General features: G+C 49.2%; 1 long non-coding RNA gene across 2 annotated transcripts in view; it reads right to left on the reverse strand.

Moving 5' to 3' along the window:
• Positions 1-378: 378 nt before the first annotated feature.
• The window catches only part of LOC121571326, a 35,483-nt gene continuing 23,631 nt past the window's right edge, over positions 379-12,230 (reverse strand). The window contains exons 3-4 of one of the 2 annotated variants that reach the window (XR_006001693.1): positions 1,265-1,385; positions 379-1,136 (exon numbers count right to left, since the gene is read on the reverse strand). This is a non-coding gene — a long non-coding RNA (uncharacterized LOC121571326). Of the gene's footprint in view, positions 1,386-12,230 lie in introns of both variants that reach the window. The other variant, XR_006001692.1, reaches the window with a different exon arrangement.

The following is a 12,230-nucleotide window of genomic DNA, read 5'->3' on the forward strand; positions in this document are numbered from 1 at the left end:
TGTGGAGAGTACTGAAGCTTGGTGGAGCTCCTTGTATTTTGTATCACCGGGATAATTTCCTGTGTGCCTTGTATTTTCCAGTGTGCCTGTTTTGCGCACTGGAGTGTTTTGATGCTTTCCTGCGTAACTCTGTGGTTGCGGAATAAAGCCTGTTATTCTGTGATTTATCCTCCTGCGCCTGACTCCTTCACCTCATCACATGAATAAGCATATTTATTTGACAATACACCTAATCACCCATCAATCACATTGTTTTAAAGAAATCAAAATAGTAAACAATGCATACATATGCCTTTTATAGATAACATATAAACATCTGAATTTAAGTAAACATTAAATTATTTATTTATCAATACCACAAACCTGGGACATAGAAGAGCACCATATGAATTATTATTACTATCCAAGAGCGCACAGATTCTTCTGCTTTTCCATTTTAGGAATTAGACCAGTTCAAATAACACAAAATGTAAAACAGCATATTGTGCTTTTGTGGGTGAGTTAAAAATGGAAACTGGATGCTTACGGTAGGTTTTATATAAAATACTAGGTCAACTCCAGCAGAATGAGAAACACACTTAACAGACTCAAAACAAGGAGGCCATGCCTAAACGCAGCTACTGTAAATCAACACCCTTCTTGTCAATTTAACAGGTCCATGTTGCTGCTGTCAATTGTAAGCAGTACATTTACCACTGCATTCAGTCTGAACCCCAGAATAAGCAGGACAGGTTTACACAGGTGAAAAAAAGATAGCAAAAACAGTACATCACAACACTTTTAAACGTATTACTCAGTCTAGGTGTTATCAAATCAGGAGAAGAACAAGTTAAGGAAGCAGCATATAGAAAATGGGTAAAGGTAGGGTAGGTTTATAGAGATAAGATTGAGAGTTCCAAAGTGTCCGAAGTTGAGGGATCATGGGTCATAAAAGGCATAGTGTAGAATAAAGGGTAGCTAGAGAGATGGTTGGCCATGGAATAAACATAAAATGGGGTGCTGGTGTGCTTCTGCACCCCTTTTAAGTCGTTGTCACAAATATCCGGCCCATGTCCAGTCACACTCAGGGTCTGAGCGTGTGTCCCTCTATGTCATTCCGTCTCAATTGCAGCATTCAAATCATGGTCATCGTGTGTCTGTGAATCACAACATTAAAGACGAGCGATCACAGCATTTCCACAAATTGAGCCATAGACAATACAACTTAAGCATTGAGGACAGCTTACATTATGTCTACTGTGTGTGAATGATGGAAGAATCTTACTCCAGCTGTAGGTCCATTTGAGAATGTGTGGTCACTTAAGCCTGCCCAACCAGTACTGGGACCATTGGAGACTTGGGATGCTTGCTCTCAAAGTGCTGCTTGAATGTCTTCAGGTCTGCATCTATAAAGGTCAAGTACAAAATGGAGGAAGTTAACAATCTGTGGCTTAGATTGAATTCAAAGTTGACACAAATGATAAACTAAGCAATACGATGCAACAAACTACTACACATATGAAAGACTGTACCACACAGGCCAGTACAATAGCCTACACATGGAGGGGAACCTAATGGCACATACAGGCTGTGTGTAGCGGTTAGTGGTTATGATATGAAGGTTTGGCTTGGAAAGGTTTTTTCGCCTGGTCACAGACTGCTGATGTGTTGTGCACTGAAGTCCACAAGTGTGACAGGTTAAAGGAAATACTCATAGCCTGTCTGTTACGTGAATTATTTAACAAACTATTTCAGTGTCTCTGTGCGTCTCCCAAAAGGTTGTAAGTCTTTTGGGATTTAAGTAACGGCCAGAGTCCCGGTCTGCATAGTCAGAGATATTTATTCATTGAGAATTCTGCCATCACAATTTCAGAGTCCATCTTTTATACTCATACGTCATATAAAAACATCCCTCCCCTCTGTAGGCGGGCTGTAGTTTTCCACTCTAAAACTGCTCTACTGACCATCAGTTCACACACACACACACATATACACACATACACACACACACACACACACACACACACACACACACACACACACACACACACACACACACACACACACACACACACACACAGCCTACTCCCTGCATTACTCAGTTAATGCCGTTCTCACAATATTCTGCACCATGTTTTCATAACAGTTTCTCCCCTCCCTAAATTGGGAGGCCTCTTTATCTTAGTTTCTCAGTTGTCTTTGTTGTCTGGCCTAACTCTTACTCACATTGCTAAATAGTGGCTCAATGCCATAGCCTTTACTGGTCATACACTCACACATTTCTAACACATTATACACAGTTTCAGGGTGTAATAATTAGTCATTAATAATTAATCTATCACTGTTATACACTAAAAAGTATTAGTAAGTTCATGGTATGTGAGGATCTTAAAATATCTAAGGATAAACAGATCATGCATTCGGTACTAGTTCATAGAGATTGATAAAATTCATATAACTGTGTTAAAAAGTTAAAATCCGTCAAGCGTACAAAGGGTAAAAATTGGAAGAGGAATGTGTAAACGTTATATTGATTACTTTATTTTGTGGTGCCTAATTTAAGGGTAAAAGTGTTAATCTGTGATCTACTAAATGCTCTTAATCTATGAGCCTGAGATCGATTGCTCTGGTCTCCACCCAAGTTCCCGGGGAAATTGTGGTCTTTTCCTCATTACACTAAAGTTCTCAGTGAGGAAACATAACCACATCACTCTCGTGATTATTTCTCCCCTTTTTCAGGGGCGTAACATTTTTTGGAGTCACTGCTGAGATAGCTGCTCAGATGTCCGGTTTCCACATCCTGGTCGCTGAATTCCGAGCCAGCTAAATCCCAACATAACAACCCAGACAGGCTGCAGTGAGGAAAGTGTTGCTGTTCGAGGGGAGCTGGAAGTTGGTGGTTAAGTACGTGTCAACTGAGGCCATTGAGAGACCATCAGAGACAGTAAGGACCATCTAATTCAGAGTCAACTCCTGCACAGTAAAAGTTCCTCCTGTCCTGTCAACATGACAACCGCCTTGGAAGAACTACAGGAAGAGGTAGTAAGAGAATTGCATACCCTGACTAAAGACAAGTTACTAGAGATATGTGATTTCCTTGACATATCAGGCGAACAGAGAAGAGATGTTCAAGACAAATCCTGCATATCATTGATGACTCACATTATGATGTTCCTTGAAAGAGAGGAAGTTGCAGAGTTAGAAGATGGCGGCATGTCGGAATTGTTGCTACTGACAAAATGACAGAGATGATCAGTGGCATAGATAACAAAGCAGGGCAAACTGACCATGATATTGAAACAGCCAGAACACATCACAGAATAGAGGAACTGAGAACTGTAACCCCACAACAAGGTGCGGGAACTGAGCAGATTACTGCAGCTAAAGCCAGTGATTCTCTGCGCCAGCCCCAACCCCCTGTCCATCTTCAGGGGAGCATGCAGCTCTCACCCAGTGCACAGCCCGGTTCATACTGCCGCAAAGAGTTTAACATTTCTGGTCAGATAGGTGAACCGGGCCAGAAAGATAAACTGACTTTTTCCAGCCTTGCCCATCAGATTGAGAATGGATTTAACAGAGGCTATCCTGAGGTAGAAATAGTAGACGCGGTAATCAGGGCTATTTCTCCAGGCTCACAGCTACGCAGCTACTTGGAAGGTAAACCCCAGCTAATTCTTCCCACACTTAGATGCATCCTGCGTTCCCACTTCCAAGAGAAGAGTGCAACAGAGCTTTACAAACAGCTAGCTTCAGAAGCACAGCATAGCCAGGAGACCCCTCAAAGCCTCTGTGAAGGTAGATGTAGGTGGGTGTGGTGGTGGAATCAGGTGCAGGACGCAGAACGTTAGTCCAACAGACTTTAGTTGATGCACACGAAAAACAATCACAAACAAACGCCCTGAGGCGAAACTCCGCACGTAGGCGAAAATAACGGGCGCACTAACAGGTGCGACAAAAACACTCCAAACAATGGAGATATAGCTCAACCGAGCAAACAGTAGAAATACAGCCTACCGGCACGACAGTAAAACAATCACACACAACACTAGACAAACACAACGAGAACTTATAGGACACTAATTACACTAAACGATAACAGGTGTAACAACAATCAGACAAAAGCAAACGAACACAGAAACATGCAACGGTGGCAGCTAGTATTCCGGAGACGACGAACGCCGAAGCCTGCCCGAGCAAGGAAGAGAGGCAGCCTCGGCCGAAACCGTGACAGTACCCCCCCCTTGACGCGCGGCTCCAGACGTGCGCCGACTCCCGGCCTCGGGACGACCAGGAGGACGCGGAGCAGGGTGCGTCGGGTGCCCACGATGGAATTCCGTCAGGAGAGCGGGTCCAAAATGTCTCTCCTCGGCACCCAGCACCGTTCCTCCGGGCCGTACCCCTCCCACTCCACTAGATATTGGAGACCCCCATCCGACGTCTCGAATCCAAGATGGACCGCACGGATACGCCGGTGCCCCCTCGATGTCCAATGGGGGCGGAGGAGTCTCCCTGATCTCACTTTCTTGGAGTGGGCCAGCTACCACCGGCCTGAGAAGAGACACATGGAACGAGGGGTTAATACTTTTATACTCAACAGGTAGTTGTAATTTGTAACACACCTCATTCAACCTTCTCAGGACTTTAAATGGCCCTACAAACCGCCGACCCAGTTTCCGACAGGGGAGGCGGAGGGGCAGGTTTCTGGTAGAGAGCCAGACTCGATCACCAGGTGCGTACACTGGTCCCTCACTGCGGTGGAGATCGGCGCTCGCCTTATGACGACGGAGGGCCCGCTGCAGGTGGACGTGTGCAGCGTTCCATGTCTCCTCCGAGCGCCGCGCCCACTCATCCACCGCAGGAGCCTCGATCTGGCTCTGCTGCCAAGGTGCCAGAACCGGCTGGTAACCTAACACACATTGGAAAGGGGTTAGGTTAGTGGAGGAATGGCGTAGGGAATTCTGGGCCATTTCGGCCCAGGGAACGTACCTTGCCCACTCCTCCGGCCGGTCCTGGCAGTATGTTCTAAGAAACCTACCCACATCCTGGTTCACGCGTTCCACCTGCCCATTACTCTCCGGGTGGTAACCCGAGGTGAGGCTCACCGAGACCCCCAACCGCTCCATAAACGCTCTCCAGACTCTGGAGGTAAATTGGGGACCTCGATCAGACACAATATCCTCGGGTACCCGTAGTGCCGGAACACATGGGTGAATAGTGCTTCGGCGGTTTGCAGGGCAGTAGGAAGGCCCGGCATAGGGAGCAAACGACAGGCCTTAGAAACCGGTCCACAACGACCAGTATAGTGGTATTCCCCTGTGAAGGAGGAAGGTCAGTGAGGAAATCCACCGAGAGGTGAGACCATGGTCGTTGTGGAACGGGCAGGGGTAGTAACTTACCCCTAGGCAGATGTCTAGGCGCCTTACACTGGGCGCACACCGAGCAGGAGGAAACATAAACCCTCACATCCCTCGCCAACGTGGGGCCACCAGTACTTGGCACTAAGACAGTGCACTGTCCGGCCGATACCAGGGTGTCCAGAGGAGGGTGACGTGTGAGCCCAATAGATCAATCGATCCCGAACCTCGAGCGGAACGTACTTCCGACCCTCCGGGCATTGAGGTGGACTAGGGTCGGTGCGTAACGCCCGCTCGAGTTCAGCATCGACCTCCCACACTACCGGTGCCACCAGACACGACTCCGGCAGTATGGGAGTGGGCTCCACGGACCTCTCCTCCGTGTCATACCGCCGAGACAGTGCGTCTGCCTTACCGTTCTGTGACCCAGGGATGTACGTGATCTTAAATGTGAACCGGGTCAAAAACATATTCCACCTCGCCTGGCGAGGGTTCAGCCTCCTCGCTGCCCGGATGTACTCCAGGTTACGGTGGTCCGTCAAAATGAGGAAAGGGTGTTGAGCCCCCTCAAGCCAGTGCCTCCACACCTTTAGGGCCTGTACCACAGCTAACAGCTCCCTGTCCCCCACGTCATAGTTTCGCTCCGCCGGACTGAGCTTCTTGGAATAAAAGCACAGGGGCAGAGTTTAGGTGGCGCGCCGGACCGTTGCGACAGCACGGCTTCTATACCGGCCTCTGACGCGTCCACCTCTACCTGAAATGGCAAAGAGGGATCCGGATGCGCCAGCACCGGAGCCGAGGTAAACAGGTCCTTCAGCCTCCCAAACGCCCTGTCCGCCTCGGCTGACCACTGCAGACGCACCGGACCCCCCTTCAAAAGAGGCGTTATGGGAGCTGCCACCTGTCCAAAACCCCGGATAAACCTCCGGTAATAATTCGCAAACCCCAAAAACTGCTGCACCTCCTTCACAGTGGTTGGCGTTTGCCAATTACGCACGGCTGACACCCGGTCTACCTCCATCTTCACCCCTGACGCAGACAACTGATAACCCAAAAAGGAGACCGACTCCTGGAAGAACAGACACTTCTCTGCCTTGACATACAGGTCGTGCTCCAACAGTCTCCGCAACACTCGGCGCACCAGGGCCACATGCTCGACTCGGGTAGGCGAGTACACGAGAATGTCATCGATGTACACGACCACCCCCTGCCCCTGCATGTCCCTGAAGATCTCATCCACGAAGGATTGGAAAACTGAAGGAGCGTTCATCAACCCGTATGGCATGACAAGATACTCGTAATGGCCCGAGGTGGTACTAAAGGCTGTCTTCCATTCATCGCCCCCTAATGCGCACCAAGTTGTGCGCGCTCCTGAGATCTAATTTAGTGAAGAAACACGCCCCGTGCAATGACTCCGTCATGGTCGCAATCAGCGGGAGTGGATAACTGTACTTCACCGTGATCTGATTGAGACCACGGTAATCGATGCACGGGCGTAATCCTCCATCCTTTTTCTTCACAAAAAGAAACTCGAGGACGCAGGGGAAGTGGAGGGCCGTATGTATCCTTGTCTCAGAGATTCGTCTATGTACGTCTCCATAGCTCTCTTCTCCTCCTGAGACAGAGGATACACATGGCTCAGTGGGAGCGCAGCTCCTGCCTGGAGGTCTATCGCACAATCTCCCTGCCTATGGGGAGGCAACTGCGTCGCCCTCGACTTACTGAACACAATAGCCAAATCCCCATACTCAGGGGGAACGTGCAATGCGGGCACCTGGTTTGGACTCTCCACCGAGGTAGCCCCCTACGGAAACGCCTAAACATCGACCCACACACTGGGCAGACCACTCCATCAGAGCCCTCTCCTGCCACGAAATAGATGGGTTATGGGTACTCAACCAGGGCATGCCCAGCACCACCGGATACGCAGGCGAGTCGATCAAAAATAGCTGGATCATCTCCTGATGACCCCCTGCGCACACATCCTAAGTGGCGCAGTGACCTCCCTGATCAAGCCCGCCCCCCAACGGACGGCTATCTAGGGCATGAACGGGGAAGGGAACGTCAACTGGGAGAAGGGGAATCCCTAAGGCTAAGCAAAACTTCTTATCAACAAAATTCCCAGCCGCGCCTGAATCTACCAGCGCCTTATGCTGGGAATGAGGTGCTACCTGTGGAAAACGCACAGGTATACAGAAATGTGCAACAGAGAGCTCTGGGTGAGTGGGGCGCCTACTCACCTGGAAGGACTCCCTAGTGCGGGACCTGTCGTCCTCTCCCCTAGGAGGCCATCCCCAGCACCTAGCCGCGGTGTGTCCTCCCCGACCACAGTTGGTGCAGGAGATGGACCCCCTCTTAAGCCGACCCCTCCTCTCTCTAGCGCCAGCGCCCCCGAGCTCCATGGGGCACGGCTCGGAAGCGCTGGAGGGTGAAATGGACGGACCCCCCTCGGGACGTCCGCGGGTAGCTAGCAGGGTATCCAGCCTGATGGACATGTCGACCAACTGGTCGAACGAGAGGCTGGTGTCCCTACAGGCCAGCTCCTACGGACGTCCTCGCGTAGACTACATCGGTAGTGATCGGTGAGAGCCCGCTCATTCCACCCTGCATCCGCCGCTAGAGTACGGAATTCCAAGGCGAACTCCTGGGCACTCCTCTTCCCCTGCCGGAGGCAGACCAGACGCTCCCCCGCCGCTTTCCCCTCCGGGGATGGTCAAACACCGCCCTGAAGCGGCGGGAGAACTTCGTCGTAGGTGATGGTGTTCGCGTCGATTCTCCTCCACTCTGCGTTGGCCCATTCCAACGCCTTCCCGGAAAGGCAGGAGATCAGGGCGGACACGCCTCGTGTCCCGAGGGCGCCGGGTGCACGGTGGCCAGGTAAAGCTCCACCTGGAGAAGGAATCCCTGACACCCGGCCGCGGTCCCATCGTAGGCCCTCGGGAGCGAGAGCCGAACTCCTCTGGGTTCCGGAGCGGGAATGGGCTGACCTGCCGATGGTGCGGGCAGGGAGGATGGCGGTGGAGGAGTCCCTCGGGTCTCCCAGCCTCGGATGGTGGTGATCACCTCCTGCAGTGCGGACCCCATCCGCAGGATCTGGTCATTTTGTTTGCGGATCCTGTCCTCCAACGTCGCCTGTGCTGCTGCGGCTCCTGCTGACTCCATCGAGTATGGTGTGTGATTCTGTCAAGGTAGATGTAGGTGGGTGTGGTGGTGGAATCAGGCGCAGGACGCAGAACGTTAGTCCAACAGACTTTAGTTGATGCACACGAAAAACAATCACAAACAAAAGCCCTGAGGCGAAACTCCGCACGTAGGCGAAAATAACGGGCGCACTAACAGGTGCGACAAAAACACTCCAAACAATGGAGATATAGCTCAACCGAGCAAACAGTAGAAATACAGCCTACCGGCACGACAGTAAAACAATCACACACAACACTAGACAAACACAACGAGAACTTATAGGACACTAATTACACTAAACGATAACAGGTGTAACAACAATCAGACAAAAGCAAACGAACACAGAAACATGCAACGGTGGCAGCTAGTATTCCGGAGACGACGAACGCCGAAGCCTGCCCGAGCAAGGAAGAGAGGCAGCCTCGGCCGAAACCGTGACAGCCTCCTGATGCGCGTCTTAGATTTGAGGCAGAAAGTACTATTAGCGTCCCAGGAGTCAGAATCAGGGCTTAAGTATGACCCTGCTCTAGTCCAGCACATGTGTTTACACACAGTCCTTACAGGTCTCCAGAGTGACAGTATCAGGATAGACATGCAGCCTCTCCTGCTAGATAGCGAAACATCAGATGAGGTTTTGCTAGAGAAGCTTAACATTGCTTGTGCTAATGAGATAAAGACAAAACAAAAAGTGGTTTAATGCCCCACAGCTTGCTACAACAGTAAGTGTAGTCCAGTTAGAAGATACGCCATCTGCAAAGTGTCCTGTGAAGGAAGCCAAAGCTAAGATACCCGCAGAACTGTTAACAGAGTTAGCTGAACTTAAGACAGGTGTAGCTTCCCTAAAAGGTCTCAGTGCAGAGATTGCTCAGATTAAGGAGACATTACAGCAGCCTATGTTTCAGTCACCGCCTTATGCCTATGCCCCACCTCCAGTTAGGAGGCCAGATAGGGACCCCCAGCCACCTGTTTCCCAGCAGCAGTATTACAGCAACTACAGTCAGCCCCAAGCACCTGACCCTGCGCAGCATCAATATGCACCTAACCTGTATACCAACTGCTCTGCTCAAGCTCCAAGAAGGTGTTTTGTCTGCCAGCAGGCCAGAACAGATGCACGCTGCACACACTGCTTCCGATGTGGGAGTGGAGAACATTTTCAAGCTGGATGTAAAATCCGGGGAGTCAGACCATCAAAAGAGGCCCCTTTAAATGGGGAAGGGTTACCGCTGAGGGACGAGTGTTAACTGTAGCTACCAAAAAGTCCCAGAAATGTGCAAATTGTGCCAGAGAAGATTAATTTGAGAACCTGAAACAATGTTCATCATGTAAAGAGACACTGTACTGTTCCAAAGGATGTCAAAACCAACATTGGACTAAACATAAGGAAAAATGCACTCACCTGAAAATGGACTCTACCAGTGAAAAGCTTCCCTGTACAGAGGAAAATGCCCACTCTTTACCATCCCTAGCTCAAGTTTGCCAACCCCCATAAGGTCACCTTGCTAGTCGGCAGACAGTGCCTTGTTGAGTGTCACCTGAATCGCCACCACCTCCAAGCCCTATGGGACACAGGCTCTCAGGTATCGGTCATTGATGAACGATGGAAAGAGGAATCTCTCCCAAACGCAAGGCTAAGGGATGTTTCAGAAATTCTGGACTCGCCTGATGATCTAAGATTGACTGCAGCAAATGGGACTGAAATGCCGTACCTGGGATGGATTGAAACAACTTTTCGGCTAGCCTCTGAAACTGACCAAACAAAGGAACTGATCTTCCCAGTGCTGGTAATGAAAGGCTGTCACCTATCTCATCCCATCATAGGTTTCAATGTTATCGAGCACATCCTGACAATGACCGAAAAGACTAAATGGTACAGTACAGTGAAAAAAGCTTTCCCAAGCCTCAAAAGAAACAAGGTGAGAGCTTTTATTTTTATTTTTTTTATTTTTTTTTATTTCACCTTTATTTAACCAGGTAAGCCAGTTGAGAACAGGTTCTCATTTACAACTGCGACCTGGCCAAGATAAAGCTAAGTAGTGCAATAAAAACAACACAGAGTTACATATGGGGTAAAAAAAAAACATAAAGTCAGAAATACAACAGAAAATATATATACAGTGTGTGCAAATGTGGCAAGTTATGGAGGTAAGGCAATAAATAGGCTATAGTGCAGAATAATTACAATAGTATTAACACTGGAATGCTAGATGTGCAAGAGATTATGTGCAAATAGAGATACTGGGGGTGCAAAAGAGCAAAATAAATAACAATATAGGGATGAGGTAGTTGGGTGGGCTAATTTCAGATGGGCTGTGTACAGGTGCAGTGATCGGTAAGGTGCTCTGACAACTGATGCTTAAAGTTATTGAGGGAGATAAGAGTCTCCAGCTTCAGAGATTTTTGCAATTCGTTCCAGTCATTGGCAGCAGAGAACTGGAAGGAATGGCGGCCAAAGGAGGTGTTGGCTTTGGGAATGACCAGAGAGATATACCTGCTGGAGCGCAGACTACGGGTGGGTGCTGCTATGGTGACCAATGAGCTAAGATAAGGCGGGGGATTTGCCTAGCAGTGATTTATAGATGGCCTGGAGCCAGTGGGTTTGACGACGAACATGTAGTGAGGACCAGCCAACAAGAGCGTACAGGTCACAGTGGTGGGTAGTGTATGGGGCTTTGGAGACAAAACGGATGGCACTGTGATAGACTACATCCAATTTGCTGAGTAGAGTGTTGGAGGCTATTTTGTAAATGACATCGCCGAAGTCAAGGATCGGTAGGATAGTCAGTTTTACGAGGGCATGTTTGGCAGCATGAGTGAAGGAGGCTTTGTTGCGAAATAGGAAGCCGATTATAGATTTAACTTTGGATTGGAGATTCTTTATGTGAGTCTGGAAGTTGAGTTTACAGTCTAACCAGACACCTAGATATTTGTAGTTGTCCACATACTCTAGGTCAGACCCGTCGAGAGTGGTGATTCTAGTCGGGTGGGCGGGTGCTAGCAGCGTTCGATTGAAAAGCATGCATTTAGTTTTACTAGTGTTTAAGAGCAGTTGAAGGCTACTGAAGGATTGTTGTATGGCATTGAAGCTCGTTTGGAGGTTTGTTAACACAGTGTCCAATGAAGGGCCAGATGTATACAAAATGGTGTCGTCTGCGTAGAGGTGGATCTGAGAGTCACCAGCAGCAAGAGCGACATCATTGATATACACGGAGAAAAGTGTCGGCCCAAGAATTGAACCCTGTGGCACCCCCATAGAGACTGCCATAGGTCCAGACAACAGGCCCTCCGATTTGACACACTGAACTCTATCTGAGAAGTAGTTGGTGAACCAGGCGAGGCAGTCATTTGAGAAACCAAGGCTATTTAGTCTGCCAATAAGAATGCGGTGGTTGACAGAGTCGAAAGCCTTGGCCAGGTCGATGAAGACGGCTGCACAGTACTGTCTATTATCAATCGCGGTTATAATATCGTTTAGGACCTTGAGCGTGGCTGAAGTGCACCCGTGACCAGCTCGGAAACCGGATTGCATAGCGGAGAAGGTACGGTGGTATTCGAAATGGTCGATGATCTGTTTGTTAACTTGGCTTTCGAATATTTTCGAAAGGCAGGGCAGGATGGATATAGGTCTGTAGCAGTTTGGATCTAGAGTGTCACCCCCTTTGAAGAGGGGGATGACCGCGGCAGCTTTCCAATCTCTGGGGATCTCAGACATTATGA

Source organism: Coregonus clupeaformis, chromosome 8, assembly GCF_020615455.1.
Source record: "Coregonus clupeaformis isolate EN_2021a chromosome 8, ASM2061545v1, whole genome shotgun sequence".
Taxonomy (NCBI): Eukaryota; Metazoa; Chordata; class Actinopteri; order Salmoniformes; family Salmonidae; genus Coregonus; species Coregonus clupeaformis.